Raw genomic sequence first — 15,250 nt, forward strand, 5'->3', positions numbered from 1 at the left:
ACATGTGGCATGCTCTAGTTGTACATGTGGCATGCTCTAGTTCTACATGTGGCATGCTCTAGTTCTACATGTGGCATGCTCTAGTTCTACATGTGGCATGCTCTAGTTCTACATGTGGCATGCTCTAGTTCTACATGTGGCATGCTCTAGTTGTATGTGGCATGCTCTAGTTGTACATGTGGCATGCTCTAGTTGTTCATGTGGCATGCTCTAGTTGTATGTGGCATGCTCTAGTTCTACATGTGGCATGCTCTAGTTGTATGTGGCATGCTCTAGTTGTACATGTGGCATGCTCTAGTTGTATGTGGCATGCTCTATTTCTACATGTGGCATGCTCTAGTTGTATGTGGCATGCTCTAGTTGTATGTGGCATGCTCTAGTTCTACATGTGGCATGCTCTAGTTGTACATGTGGCATGCTCTAGTTGTACATGTGGCATGCTCTAGTTGTATGTGGCATGCTCTAGTTCTACATGTGGCATGCTCTAGTTGTACATGTGGCATGCTCTAGTTCTACATGTGGCATGCTCTAGTTGTATGTGGCATGCTCTAGTTCTACATGTGGCATGCTCAAGTTGTATGTGGCATGCTCTAGTTGTACATGTGGCATGCTCTAGTTGTATGTGGCATGCTCTAGTTCTACATGTGGCATGCTCTAGTTGTACATGTGGCATGCTCAAGTTGTATGTGGCATGCTCTAGTTGTATGTGGCATGCTCTAGTTGTACATGTGGCGTGCTCAAGTTGTATGTGGCATGCTCTAGTTGTACATGTGGCATGCTCTAGTTGCACATGTGGCATGCTCTAGTTGTATGTGGCATGCTCTAGTTGTACATGTGGCATGCTCAAGTTGTATGTGGCATGCTCTAGTTGTACATGTGGCATGCTCTAGTTGTACATGTGGCATGCTCTAGTTCTACATGTGGCATGCTCTAGTTATACATGTGGCATGCTCTGGTTGTACATGTGGCATGCTCTGGTTGTACATGTGGCATGCTTTAGTTCTACATGTGGAATGCTCTAGTTCTACATGTGGCATGCTCTGGTTGTACATGTGGCATGCTCTGGTTGTACATGTGGCATGCTCTGGTTGTACATGTGGCATGCTCTAGTTGTATGTGGCATGCTCTAGTTCTACATGTGGCATGCTCTAGTTCTACATGTGGCATGCTCTAGTTCTACATGTGGCATGCTCTAGTTCTACATGTGGCATGCTCTGGTTGTACATGTGGCATGCTCTGGTTGTACATGTGGCATGCTTTAGTTCTACATGTGGCATGCTCTAGTTCTACATGTGGCATGCTCTGGTTGTACATGTGGCATGCTCTGGTTGTACATGTGGCATGCTCTGGTTGTACATGTGGCATGCTCTAGTTGTACATGTGGCATGCTCTGGTTGTACATGTGGCATGCTCTAGTTGTACATTTGGCATGCTCTGGTTGTACATGTGGCATGCTTTAGTTCTACATGTGGCATTCTCTAGTTCTACATGTGGCATGCTCTGGTTGTACATGTGGCATGCTCTGGTTGTACATGTAGCATGCTCTGGTTGTACATGTGGCATGCTTTAGTTCTACATGTGGCATGCTCTAGTTCTACATGTGGCATGCTCTGGTTGTACATGTGGCATGCTCTGGTTGTACATGTGGCATGCTTTAGTTCTACATGTGGCATGCTCTAGTTCTACATGTGGCATGCTCTGGTTGTACATGTGGCATGCTCTGGTTGTACATGTGGCATGCTCTGGTTGTACATGTGGCATGCTCTAGTTGTACATGTGGCATGCTCTGGTTGTACATGTGGCATGCTCTGGTTGTACATGTGGCATGCTCTGGTTGTACATGTGGCATGCTTTAGTTCTACATGTGGCATGCTCTAGTTCTACATGTGGCATGCTCTGGTTGTACATGTGGCATGCTCTGGTTGTACATGTGGCATGCTCTGGTTGTACATGTGGCATGCTCTAGTTGTACATGTGGCATGCTCTGGTTGTACATGTGGCATGCTCTAGTTGTACATTTGGCATGCTCTGGTTGTACATGTGGCATGCTTTAGTTCTACATGTGGCATGCTCTAGTTCTACATGTGGCATGCTCTGGTTGTACATGTGGCATGCTCTGGTTGTACATGTGGCATGCTCTGGTTGTACATGTGGCATGCTCGGGCTCCACATGTGACGTTATGTGGTTAAAACTATTAAATTACGTTACCTTATCATAAATTCGTTAGGCTGGCAACAGGCCCGCGCAGGAATATCCCTGAAAGAAAACTTCCACTTCCAATATGGCTACACTGGGCTGGTGACCGTCTCCACTTCCAATATGGCTACACTGGGCTGGCGACCGTCTCCACTTCCAATATGGCTACACAAGGCTGGCGACCGTCTCCACTTCCAATATGGCTACACTGGGCTGGCGACCGCCTCCACTTCCAATATGGCTACACTGGGCTGGCGACCGCCTCCACTTCCAATATGGCTACACTGGGCTGGCGACCGTCTCCACTTCCAATATGGCTACACAAGGCTGGCGACCGTCTCCACTTCCAATATGGCTACACTGGGCTGGCGACCGCCTCCACTTCCAATATGGCTACACTGGGCTGGCGACCGTCTCCACTTCCAATATGGCTACACAAGGCTGGCGACCGTCTCCACTTCCAATATGGCTACACTGGGCTGGCGACCGCCTCCACTTCCAATATGGCTACACTGGGCTGGCGACCGCCTCCACTTCCAATATGGCTACATTAGGCTAGCGACCGTCTCCACTTCCAATATGGCCACACTGGGCTGGTGACCGCCTCCACTTCCAATATGGCTACACTGGGCTGGTGACCGCCTCCACTTCCAATATGGCTACACTGGGCTGGTGACCGCCTCCACTTCCAATATGGCAACACTGGGCTGGTGACCGCCTCCACTTCCAATATGGCTACACAAGGCTGGCGACCGCCTCTACTTCCAATATGGCTACACAAGGCTGGCGACCGCCTCCACTTCCAATATGGCTACACTGGGTTGGCGACCGTCTCCACTTCCAATATGGCTACACAAGGCTGGCGACCGCCTCCACTTCCAATATAGCTACACAAGGCTGGTGACCGTCTCCACTTCCAATATGGCTACACAAGGCTGGTGACCGTCTCCACTTCCAATATGGCTACACAAGGATGGCGACCGCCTCCACTTCCAATATGGCTATACTGGGCTGGCGACCGTGTCCATTTCCAATATGGCTACACAAGGCTGGCGACCGCCTCCACTTCCAATATGGCTACACAAGGCTGGCGACCGTCTCCACTTCCAATATGGCTACACTGGGCTGGCGACCGTCTCCACTTCCAATATGGCTACATTAGGCTGGCGACCGTCTCCACTTCCAATATGGCTACACAAGGCTGGCGACCGCCTCCACTTCCAATATGGCTACACAAGGCTGGCGACCGTCTCCACTTCCAATATGGCTACACAAGGCTGGCGACCGCCTCCACTTCCAATATGGCTACACAAGGCTGGCGACCGTCTCCACTTCCAATATGGCTACACAAGGCTGGCGACCGCCTCCACTTCCAATATGGCTACACAAGGCTGGCGACCGTCTCCACTTCCAATATGGCTACACAAGGCTGGCGACCGCCTCCACTTCCAATATGGCTACACTGGGCTGGTGACCGCCTCCACTTCCAATATGGCTACACTGGGCTGGTGACCGCCTCCACTTCCAATATGGCTGCACTAGGCTGGCGACCGCCTCCACTTCCAATATGGCTACACTGGGCTGGCGACCGCCTCCACTTCCAATATGGCTACACAAGGCTGGCGACCGCCTCCACTTCCAATATGGCTACACTGGGCTGGCGACCGTCTCCACTTCCAATATGGCTACACTGGGCTGGCGACCGCCTCCACTTCCAATATGGCTACACAAGGCTGGCGACCGTCTCCACTTCCAATATGGCTACACTGGGCTGGCGACCGTCTCCACTTCCAATATGGCTACACAAGGCTGGCGACCGCCTCCACTTCCAATATGGCTACACTGGGCTGGCGACCGTCTCCACTTCCAATATGGCTACACAAGGCTGGCGACCGCCTCCACTTCCAATATGGCTACATTAGGCTGGCGACCGTCTCCACTTCCAATATGGCTACACAAGGCTGGCGACCGTCTCCACTTCCAATATGGCTACACTGGGCTGGCGACCGTCTTCACTTCCAATATGGCCACACATTCTGGTGACCGTCTCTGGGACCAAAAATCCGTCTCGGACTGCACTTACAGGCAATTTTATTACTATTTTTAAATTGTCTTTTTGAGATTACTCAAATTTAATTCACGAAACAATTAGTCGACTCACGGCGTTGACACACTCCCGCTGGTTAATGGTTCTCCTGCATTATACCGGCATTATAACCAACCTCTTCCTTCCTCCTGTGACATATTAAATGGGTACTTAATATACAGTAAACAGAGATGGACGAACTAAACGTTTTAGCGCGAGTCTAAGATGACCTGTTTCGGTCCTGGACGTGAAGAACAGCAGTAACCTTCTATAGTTACAACGTAAACGTCCACAATTTAAGCTCCTTCTGTGTCTGCTCTAGAAGAGTGACAAAGAGCAGTGGCATCTAGACCCTCTTTCCTTCCTCACTGATTCTAGTCACAACCATGGTTAACACTTATTTATGGGTAGGGCTCTAAATTATAAATGATTTAGAAATCGAGCTTATATTATTAATTCAATGGGATAGTAAAATATTGATTAATCTTCTCACTCAAATTTTTAATTAAAAGACTTAACATAAATCACTTCAGTTGTCCAATTGACTCCTAGTGAGGTGGATTGCAGGATTCTATATCAGTGAGTACTCTTTGAAGTTCTTGGAGGTCTATTTTCTGGCAGTGTAGTGTAGACTGTGTTTCACTGCCCCCGCCATCCTCTCATAGAACCCACTGTGCCACGGTGCTCCGGGAAGTATAACCTTCCAGTAGCAGTTCTCAGTTTGGGAACAACGTGAACTGCTGGATGATCCCAGATCTCCCTCAGGCATGCTTCTCCAACCACCAAGTTGGACCCATTGTCCAAAATCTTCAACTTAGGGCAGGATCTGTGTGCAACAATTCTGTGGAAGTCCTGAATAATATATTCATCACTCATATCGGGATTTACTTCCAGGTGAATTCCTCGAATGTTTGCATATCTGAATAGGCAGATGTATGCCTTAATTAGGATTTTAATTTTGGTGGCAGTTACAGTGATGGCACCTGTGAAGTCCACACAAGTGGTCTTGAAGGAACGAAGGTGTACTGCTTGTTCCCACGGGAGTAGTGGAGGTCCTGGACAAGGACACATCTGGGCATCATATCTCCTGCAGACAATATGTTATTTAAATGTAGATGTTACAGCCTGACAACGTTGTGGAAGCCAGTAATACTGTCTTAATGCGGGGAGAGTATCACGAACCCCACCATGATGTGTACAGTGTTTGTGTATATGCAACACAAGCAGTCTCTTCACCCAATGTTTCTGGGGGGGGGAGAACTAAGTGTTTCACGTCAACATTTGTGTGCTCCGTGCAGGCTTCCCCCGCAAAACAGTATGTTAGAGTTAACAGCATCAATCCAAAGACCTATGTCTAGTATGATCTTTGAGGAAGATTGTCATAATCGTCCCCATAAGTTTGCATTTGGGCTTGTTTAACCCAGTTTTTAAGAGCGTCTGAAACAATGTTTTATCCCATAAATATTTAGTTTGCGTATCTTCAGGTAAGAACTCCATGCTAGGTAGCATCAAAGGCCCATTTGTGGTGAGGAAGTTAGTATTGGTCACTGTGAAGGAAGGAATTCTAGACTGGCATTTGGCGTGGAAAATAACGCCTATTTGTAGATGCTAAAAATAAACTCTGGATGTGGGGCATCAAAGACAGGGCAAGACTCTCACTTAAACAAGTGTGTAATGCCAGGCACATAGCATGATGGATGGACTAATTAGAATATTAATTAACTAGGAGGAGTCTGGAGCTACACTATGGAGCTACACATCCGAGCTACACTATGCCTCCTGACCAAACAGATGGTATGACCAGGAATTAACACGGATGTTCGAAGTTGGGCGCGCAACTGCCTCCAGTGTCAGCAATCAATGATACTTCGACACACACAGACGCCTTTTTCAGAACTTTCCGTTACCATCGGCCAGATTTGAAGTAGTGCATGTGGATATCGTCGGTCCATTTCCTCGATCCGGGGAATTCTTGTACCTGCTCATGTGTGTTGACCGCTTCTCCAGATGGCCTGAGGCAGTTCCTTTGGTGGAAATGACAGGTGAGTCGGTAGTTCGGGTTTTCCTTCCCGAAAGAGACCCGAAATGGATGGGTCTCCAGTTTTGGAGCCGCTGCAACGATTGTCACGGACCAGGGTCGACAATTTGAATCACACTTGTGGAGGGAACTCATGCGATTCCTTGGTACCACACACCACCAAACTACACCTACCATCCTCAGGCTAACAAGATGGTTGAACGGTTTCACCGCCAACTGAAGGCAGCTCTAAGGACACAACCAGACCCGACTTCATGGATCGACAACCTTCCTTTGGTACTCCTTGGCATCCGTTCGGTAACTTAAGAGAACAGTGGGTTCTCAGCGGCTGACCTTGTGTATGGTTCCGATCTCCACCTTCCTGGTGATCAGATCACCATTTACCCAACCCATTTACACGCCCTACCTACATACTACCACGACGTTCTCTCTGCTAGCCTTGTGTTTCTGGGAGTAGACACGGTGCATCAGCCGCTTCAGCAGCCATAGGAGGGACTTTTTCGGGTGCTGTCGAGGATTCCGAATACGATTACCATCGACCGTCGGGATGCTGAAGTGGTTATTTCGATCGATCGGGTGAAAGCAGCACATTTCAATGCCACGCCAGCAGTGGCGGCACAAGCTGCTGCTGTGGAGGCGGTCTGGTACCCACACCAACAAACTGAATCCCCACCAGCAGCGGACACTCTTCCTGAAGATGTACCTACTAATTTCTTTAATCTACCGTTACCATCTCCAGATTCAAGCTTACCAGCGCCTGTCGATGAATCCATGGACAACACCGATGGTGACGCCAACATGGAGGGCCGCACTACCAGCACAGAGCACCGACCAGCCTGATCCCTGGACTCTCTGGTACCTCGTCGTCTTGACAGGAAGTGTGGGGAGTACTGTAGTGACCTCAATACCCCTTACAACAAGGTGGAGTTCAGGGCAAAAGGCAGAGGAGAAACAACCGATCAGCGGGAGATCAAGAAGCAGACAACCACGAGACAATACCCTCTCTCACACCCTCCTTGGGTTTGCACAGTTATAGAACATATATGTGGGGATCAGAGACTTGTGTTTACTTAACCCTTGTCTGGTAGATATTAGGGCACTAAAAAAGTCGCTACACCAATAACCTGCCTCCATGACCTACACTAACGTCCTACACCACTAACCTGCCTCCATGACCTACACTAACGTCCTACACCACTAACCTGCCTCCATGACCTACACTAACGTCCTACACCACTAACCTGCCTCCATGACCTACACTAACGCCCTACACCACTAACCTGCCTCCATGACCAACACTAACGTCCTACACCACTAACCTGCCTCCATGAACTAAACTAACGTCCTACACCACTAACCTGCCTCCATGAACTAAACTAACGCCCTACACCACTAACCTGCCTCCATGACCAACATTAACGTCCTACACCACTAACCTGCCTCCATGAACTAAACTAACGTCCTACACCACTAACCTGCCTCCATGAACTAAACTAACGCCCTACACCACTAACCTGCCTCCATGACCAACACTAACGTCCTACACCACTAACCTACCTCCATGACCAACACTAACGTCCTACACCACTAACCTGCCTCCATGACCAACACTAACGTCCTACACCACTAACCTGCCTCCATGACCAACACTAACGTCCTACACCACTAACCTGCCTCCATGACCTACACTAACGTCCTACACCACTAACCTGCCTCCATGACCAACACTAACGTCCTACACCACTAACCTTCCTCCATGAACTAAACTAACGTCCTACACCACTAAGCTGCCTCCATGACCAACACTAACGTCCTACACCACTAACCTGCCTCCATGACCTACACTAACGTCCTACACCACTAACCTGCCTCCATGACCAACACTAACGTCCTACACCACTAACCTGCCTCCATGACCAACACTAACGTCCTACACCACTAACCTGCCTCCATGACCAACACTAACGTCCTACACCACTAACCTGCCTCCATGACCAACACTAACGTCTTACACCACTAACCTGCCTCCATGACCTACACTAACGTCCTACACCACTAACCTGCCTCCATGAACTAAACTAACGTCCTACACCACTAACCTGCCTCCATGACCAACACTAACGTCCTACACCACTAACCTGCCTCCATGACCAACACTAACGTCCTACACCACTAACCTGCCTCCATGACCAACACTAACGTCCTACACCACTAACCTGCCTCCATGACCTACACTAACGTCCTACACCACTAACCTGCCTCCATGACCTACACTAACGTCCTACACCACTAACCTGCCTCCATGACCAACACTAACGTCCTACACCACTAACCTGCCTCCATGACCAACACTAACATCCTACACCACTAACCTGCCTCCATGACCAACACTAACGTCCTACACCACTAACCTGCCTCCATGACCAACACTAATGTCCTACACCACTAACCTGCCTCCATGACCAACACTAACGTCCTACACCACTAACCTGCCTCCATGACCAACACTAACGTCCTACACCAGTAACCTGCCTCCATGACCAACACTAACATCCTACACCACTAACCTGCCTCCATGACCAACACTAACGTCCTACACCACTAACCTGCCTCCATGACCAACACTAATGTCCTACACCACTAACCTGCCTCCATGACCAACACTAACGTCCTACACCACTAACCTGCCTCCATGACCAACACTAATGTCCTACACCACTAACCTGCCTCCATGACCAACACTAACATCCTACACCACTAACCTGCCTCCATGACCAACACTAATGTCCTACACCACTAACCTGCCTCCATGACCTACACTAACGTCCTACACCACTAACCTGCCTCCATGACCAACACTAATGTCCTACACCACTAACCTGCCTCCATGACCAACACTAACGTCCTACACCACTTGTGGGAACCGACCTGTGAGATTTATATTTATTTAATTTAAATGAATTTATATAGAATTTATATTTACGTTAATTTATATACTTCGATAGTAATTTGTATAATGTTAAGTAGACTGTATTTCTGCAATAATCTCACAAATCGATCCTCTACACATTAGGGGGGGGGTTTATATTAATTTAATTTATATATATGCAGCCAATCAAACTACAGTATTAGACTACATACATTGAAGAGGTTCCTTATCTTATTTGTACAGCAGGCCTTAGTCCACCAGGTATAACCAGGATGTAGACACCACATTTTCCCTCTTTGAGGTAGCTTCCATCACCCTGGTAACTGATGCACAAAGCATGCTTCCTCGTCTTGACCTGTCAAAAGGGCGCTAGCTGTGAAGCCAGAATCCTAGTATATGACAGGTATATCAGAGAAACACTGTACAAGGAACAATGAAGACCTGGCTTAATTACCTTTAGTATGAGGCTATCTCGTGCTCTAACCGGGCCCACCCTATATCCACTGACATTAATGGCCATAAATGAAAGATAAATGGGTTTCGGAAGAACACTTAACTTGAATTTGTTGACAGCGTGTTGAAGATGGTACACCTTTGGTTTCCATAACACTACGTCCAAGTAAAATTAACAGGAGCCGTATTTGCTCCCGTGAGCCTCTGGTCTAATACAAACAATGGCTGCCCCTCTTTCCTCACTCCTGACGCCTGGTTTACATTGTCCAGATGACAGAAAGTGATAGAAGGGTCACATTTACTCTACTTCAATATTGATAATTAAGTTAATTTATATGAGATGTTTTTATGATAGTAAAGTCCAAAGACTAATGTATTTAAGAATAATTCCCACCATAATAGGTGGTAAATTTATAATAGTATGTGGTAATGATATCCCGTATTCTATAGACAGAATGTTCCACTACAAGTTACATTTTCTATGGGTAACTTGTTTATACAATACAGCAGCAATTATCTGTCTGTATGATATATTAAATGGTGTCGGATTTTCCGACATAATTCCCCAGGGGGCTGCTCACGGGTCGAAGTCCTATTTAGAACAGACGAACACCGATACTCCTCCTACGAATAATTAGATTAATTTGATGTTAGTAGTTAGTAATCACACATTTGTGCGTCGGTTCGTACAGGACGGATGTCCCGTACTAGAGTTGCAGGGGTTAGAAGTCTAATGCGATTCATTTCCCTGTCAACTCTTGAAAGGCTAATATTCAAGCCTAATTACATATTATTTAACCCAGAAGACTGAATGTGATTAAGTACTACAGTCAAGTATGATTCAGGGACTGCAGTGAGATCAGTGACATTAGATATAACTTGAAGTTAACTGGTCACTGATATATAAACACTGAGGCCCATGGAATACATCTTGATTAAATAATAAATGTATCAAATCAGTCATCAGATTTATTGGGGTTTAATTTAGTTAATTGATTCAGAAGACTGAATAGCTCATCATTAAAGTAAAGTATGGTTCTGATACTGCAGTGGGTTCAGTGACATTGGTCGCGGTGACTTGTAGCTGTTTAGGCTACTGTTCACTGATTTGCCACTGAGGCCTCATGAACTCATCTTCAACTTTAAATGATGATACTAACATCAACCTCTGTTGGCATAGTCGGCTGTAATCTCCTTAGTATAACGCTACTGGAGAAATATAATCAGCTGACAAATTTAGATTTCTACTGGTATTGTTTATCTGCAGCCATAGGTCTCCTCAGGCTTGATACTGGGCCTGAGAGTAATTTACCTCCTGCAGAGTTTAACATGGTTATACCCTGATATTTAGTAGGGCTACCGATGAATCGATGGCAATAGTCTGTCCCTACAAGGAGACCGAAGTCGGTGAGGTGATCAGACTTAATATTATCTGCCAATTTTATTCCTCTATTTCTCAGGAAAAAATATGCTTACATTTGCATATTTGTCCTCCAGGTTATCGTACAGAGGACCCTCTCCAGCAAGAACATGACCTATGCTAAGGCATAGGTCATGAACTTGTAAGACCTTGAACTTGTAGGTCTACTGGTATTTTGTCCACCACAATGACTTGTACTCGACAGACGTACCTGCCTAAACGTACTGATGGTTGTACCACCTGGTAGACTTGAGGTCCTGCATCTGTTACAAACCCTGAGATATTGAATGACATCTGGGCTACAGGCCTTAATTGTAGTTCATCTGCCAACTTTTTAATGACATGTTCTCTGGGATCCTTGGTCAAACAACCCACAGGTATGGACCTTGGCCCTCTTATTCAGGATGGTAATTTGGGCAGTAGGCAAAGTTGTATTACCTTTAGACTTCGCCGATTGGACACTCTTTGTCGGTTGCACCTTGCAGTACTGTACTGTGGTGGGAATGCTATCTTCCACCTTGGGTCTTGAATACGTTAATTTCGTATATTTGCACAGTGCTGCATGGTGCCTACCTCTTCTACACCTGTTACAGGTGTTGAATTGGATATCACAATAGTCTATGTTGTGTGACTTGAGACACCTTGAACATCTCCCTAATTCCTGGAGTCGCTCAATACGAGTGTCTCTGGTTGGATAATTAGCACAACAGTATGTTGAATGTTTCCTTTTGCAGAACATACATGTCCTCCAGCCTACTGCACGTTTGGAAGTTACCGGTTTGGGTGAACTAGTAACAGTAGGCTTGGAGGATGCTGCTGCATTGTCAGATTTTCTGCAACTTGATGTTTGAGTAATTGGTTGATGTTTATTTGGGGTAGTTATTTTACCCTTTAATTGACTATTATTTTCTATTTCTGAAGGCTTGCAAGAGGCTTTAACTTTCTCATTTGCACGTCGTTTGTTTATGATGGAATGCAAACCTTCAGTGATGTCCTGTACTGTCAGGATGGTGTTATGTTGATGCGCATATAATTCATCTAGTATATCGCTGGACAATTTTCGTTGAAGGACTACTTTGGTCATCCATTCACTAGTAGTTATATCAACCTTAAGACTGAATGTTCTTAGTAGTGACTCAAACTCCATGCTGAAGGATTGTAATGAGTCAGCAGTCTGATCAGGTTGAGGTAAATCCAGCAATTGTAGTACTAGATGTATGACAGTTTTCTCATTGCCAGCATTATCCCTAGGAAGCTGGACTGGGAAATTAGTGCTGTCGCTATTTTCATTTACATTTTCTACTACTGGTTCAGCTTCACCTCTAGTTTGGAGGCATGTTAACTTAGTAGCCTCAGGTATTGGGTTTTCAGAATCCACAGAGACTGTGGATAAATTGTCTGAGAACTGCTTAAATTCTGGTGGTATAATATTAGGTGAAGCTGTAGTGCGTGAAGCTTTATCCTTGTTGATTAAAGGATCTAATCTGGCTTTACATTTATTCTCAAAAAGATCCAGATCATCCATAACATTATCTACTTTATTTGATGTACTTGCTATTTGTTCTGATTCAATTATCCTGTGAAAATGTTCCAACCTGGCTTGAGTTTCTTCTTCATATTGTGCTAGGTCAGACAGGAATGGTTCCACATCTTCAACTACTATGTCGTCGTCGTCGTGGACCTGATTTTGGTAAGATTTCCTATTTGCTTTCAATATATGCAATTGGGTTTGAATCTGTAATAGTGGTATTTTCAACCGGCGATAATTAATTACAGGCTCATATAACAACTGTTCATATTGGTTGAGATCTCTTGTCAGTTGACGTTTGCTTGCTATTAAAGCACGCTTTGCTTTCTGTGGATTAGTCATGGTGACTTGTTAATTGGGCACCACTGGCTCATAAATTGTGAGCAAGTACTGATGGTAGCCTAGGATTAAATTTTGCACTCACTAGGCAATAATCCTATCTCTACTAGAGGTTAGCACTTAAAATTAATACACATTATATATATACACAATCATACACACTAATGATTTGAGTGATAAACCAGTGTCACTGGAAGTAACTTTAGGTTAGCTCTTCTATATCACCCTAGGATGGAATAGACACTAATTAATCACTCAAAGGTGTAATGATCATAAGTAAATTATTATATACACAACTCAACTCGAGTTGATAAAAATTACACCCAAAATAGGGTCTATACCATTCATTAATGGTGTTAAGTTGTTCAATATAGTACAACTAGACTATGGTAATGGGACTAGGATGAACAATAATAGTTCAACTAGTCAATGTTAATATCCTACCCTGTTGTGGGTTGGCAATTAGTAAATATTATATTGTGAACACTAGTGCAATATATATTAAATAATTCTCTATTTTGGAGAAATAATATACACAATTATTGATAATAGCCTCTTAATTGCCTCTATAAAACTTCTAATATTATCAAGAAGTATTAAATATTATTAGTGACCTCGCGAAATAAACTCCACAAAATTCGTGGATAATCTCTCGCGAAATTTAACACCACGAAACCCGTGAACAATCTCGCGACACAGTCACTAATTTGGCTGGCTTCAATATTAGCGCTGTTATTTCACGGAATAACACGCCACCAAATATCTGTGGGTGTCCCTGAAACCGCTGATGAGGCTGATCTGAACTGAGCGGGGCTCGTGAACTCGTTCGAGGCAACGCCGCCGTCTTTGACTGGCTTTGTTTAAATCACACTGCACTAGTTATTTAATGAATCCACTGGTTAACTGGTTCATCCGGTACTAAGATGACCAAATGTGGGTTCAAAGGACTGAATATTCCGGTTCTGAAGGTCCAAATAATGTGGGAACCAACCTGGGAGATTTATATTTATTTAATTTATATGAATTTATATAGAATTTATATTTACGTTAATTTATATACTTCGATAGTAATTTGTATAATGTTAAGTGGACTGTATTTCTGCAATAATCTCATAATCTCACAAATTGATCCTCTACACATTAGGGGGGGGGTTTATATTAATTTAATTTATATATATGCAGCCAATCAAACTACAGTATTAGACTACATACATTGAAGAGGTTCCTTATCTTATTTGTACAGCAGGCCTTAGTCCACCAGGTATAACCAGGATTTAACACCACATTTTCCCTCTTTGAGGTAGCTTCCATCACCCTGGTAACTGATGCACAAAGCATGCTTCCTCGTCTTGACCTGTCAAAAGGGCGCTAGCTGTGAAGCCAGAATCCTAGTATATGACAGGTATATCAGAGAAACACTGTACAAGGAACAATGAAGACCTGGCTTAATTACCTTTAGTATGAGGCTATCTCGTGCTCTAACCGGGCCACCCTATATCCACTGACATTAATGGCCATAAATGAAAGATAAATGGGTTTTGGAAGAACACTTAACTTGAATTTGTTGACAGCGTGTTGAAGATGGTACACCTTTGGTTTCCATAACACTACGTCCAAGTAAAATTAACAGGAGCCGTATTTGCTCCCGTGAGCCTCTGGTCTAATACAAACAATGGCTGCCCCTCCTTCCTCACTCCTGACGCCTGGCTTACATTGTCCAGATGACAGAAAGTGATAGAAGGGTCACATTTACTCTACTTCAATATTGATTATTAAGTTAATTTATATGAGATGTTTTTATGATGGTAAAGTCCAAAGACTAATGTATTTAAGAATAATTCCCACCATAATAGGTGGTAAATTTATAATAGTATGTGGTAATGATATCCCGTATTCTATAGACAGAATGTTCCACTACAAGTTACATTTTCTATGGGTAACTTGTTTATACAATACAGCAGCAATTATCTGTCTGCATGATATATTAAATGGTGTTGGATTTTCCGACACCACTAACCTCCCTCCATGACCTACACTAACGCCCTGCACCACTAACCTGCCTCCATGACCAACACTAACGTCCTACACCACTAACCTGCCTCCATGAACTAAACTAACGTCCTACACCACTAACCTGCCTCCATGAACTAAACTAACGTCCTACACCACTAACCTGCCTCCATGACCAACACTAACGTCCTACACCACTAACCTGCCTCCATGAACTAAACTAATGCCCTACACCACTAACCTGCCTCCA

General features: G+C 44.9%; 1 protein-coding gene across 5 annotated transcripts in view; it reads left to right on the forward strand.

The window, feature by feature from the left end:
- LOC123767559 (uncharacterized) overlaps positions 1 to 15,250 on the forward strand; it is a 456,074-nt gene that overhangs the window by 108,897 nt on the left and 331,927 nt on the right. The gene's annotated exons all lie outside the window — the stretch shown is intronic.

The sequence above is a fragment of the Procambarus clarkii genome, chromosome 67, assembly GCF_040958095.1.
Source record: "Procambarus clarkii isolate CNS0578487 chromosome 67, FALCON_Pclarkii_2.0, whole genome shotgun sequence".
Classification (NCBI taxonomy): Eukaryota; Metazoa; Arthropoda; class Malacostraca; order Decapoda; family Cambaridae; genus Procambarus; species Procambarus clarkii.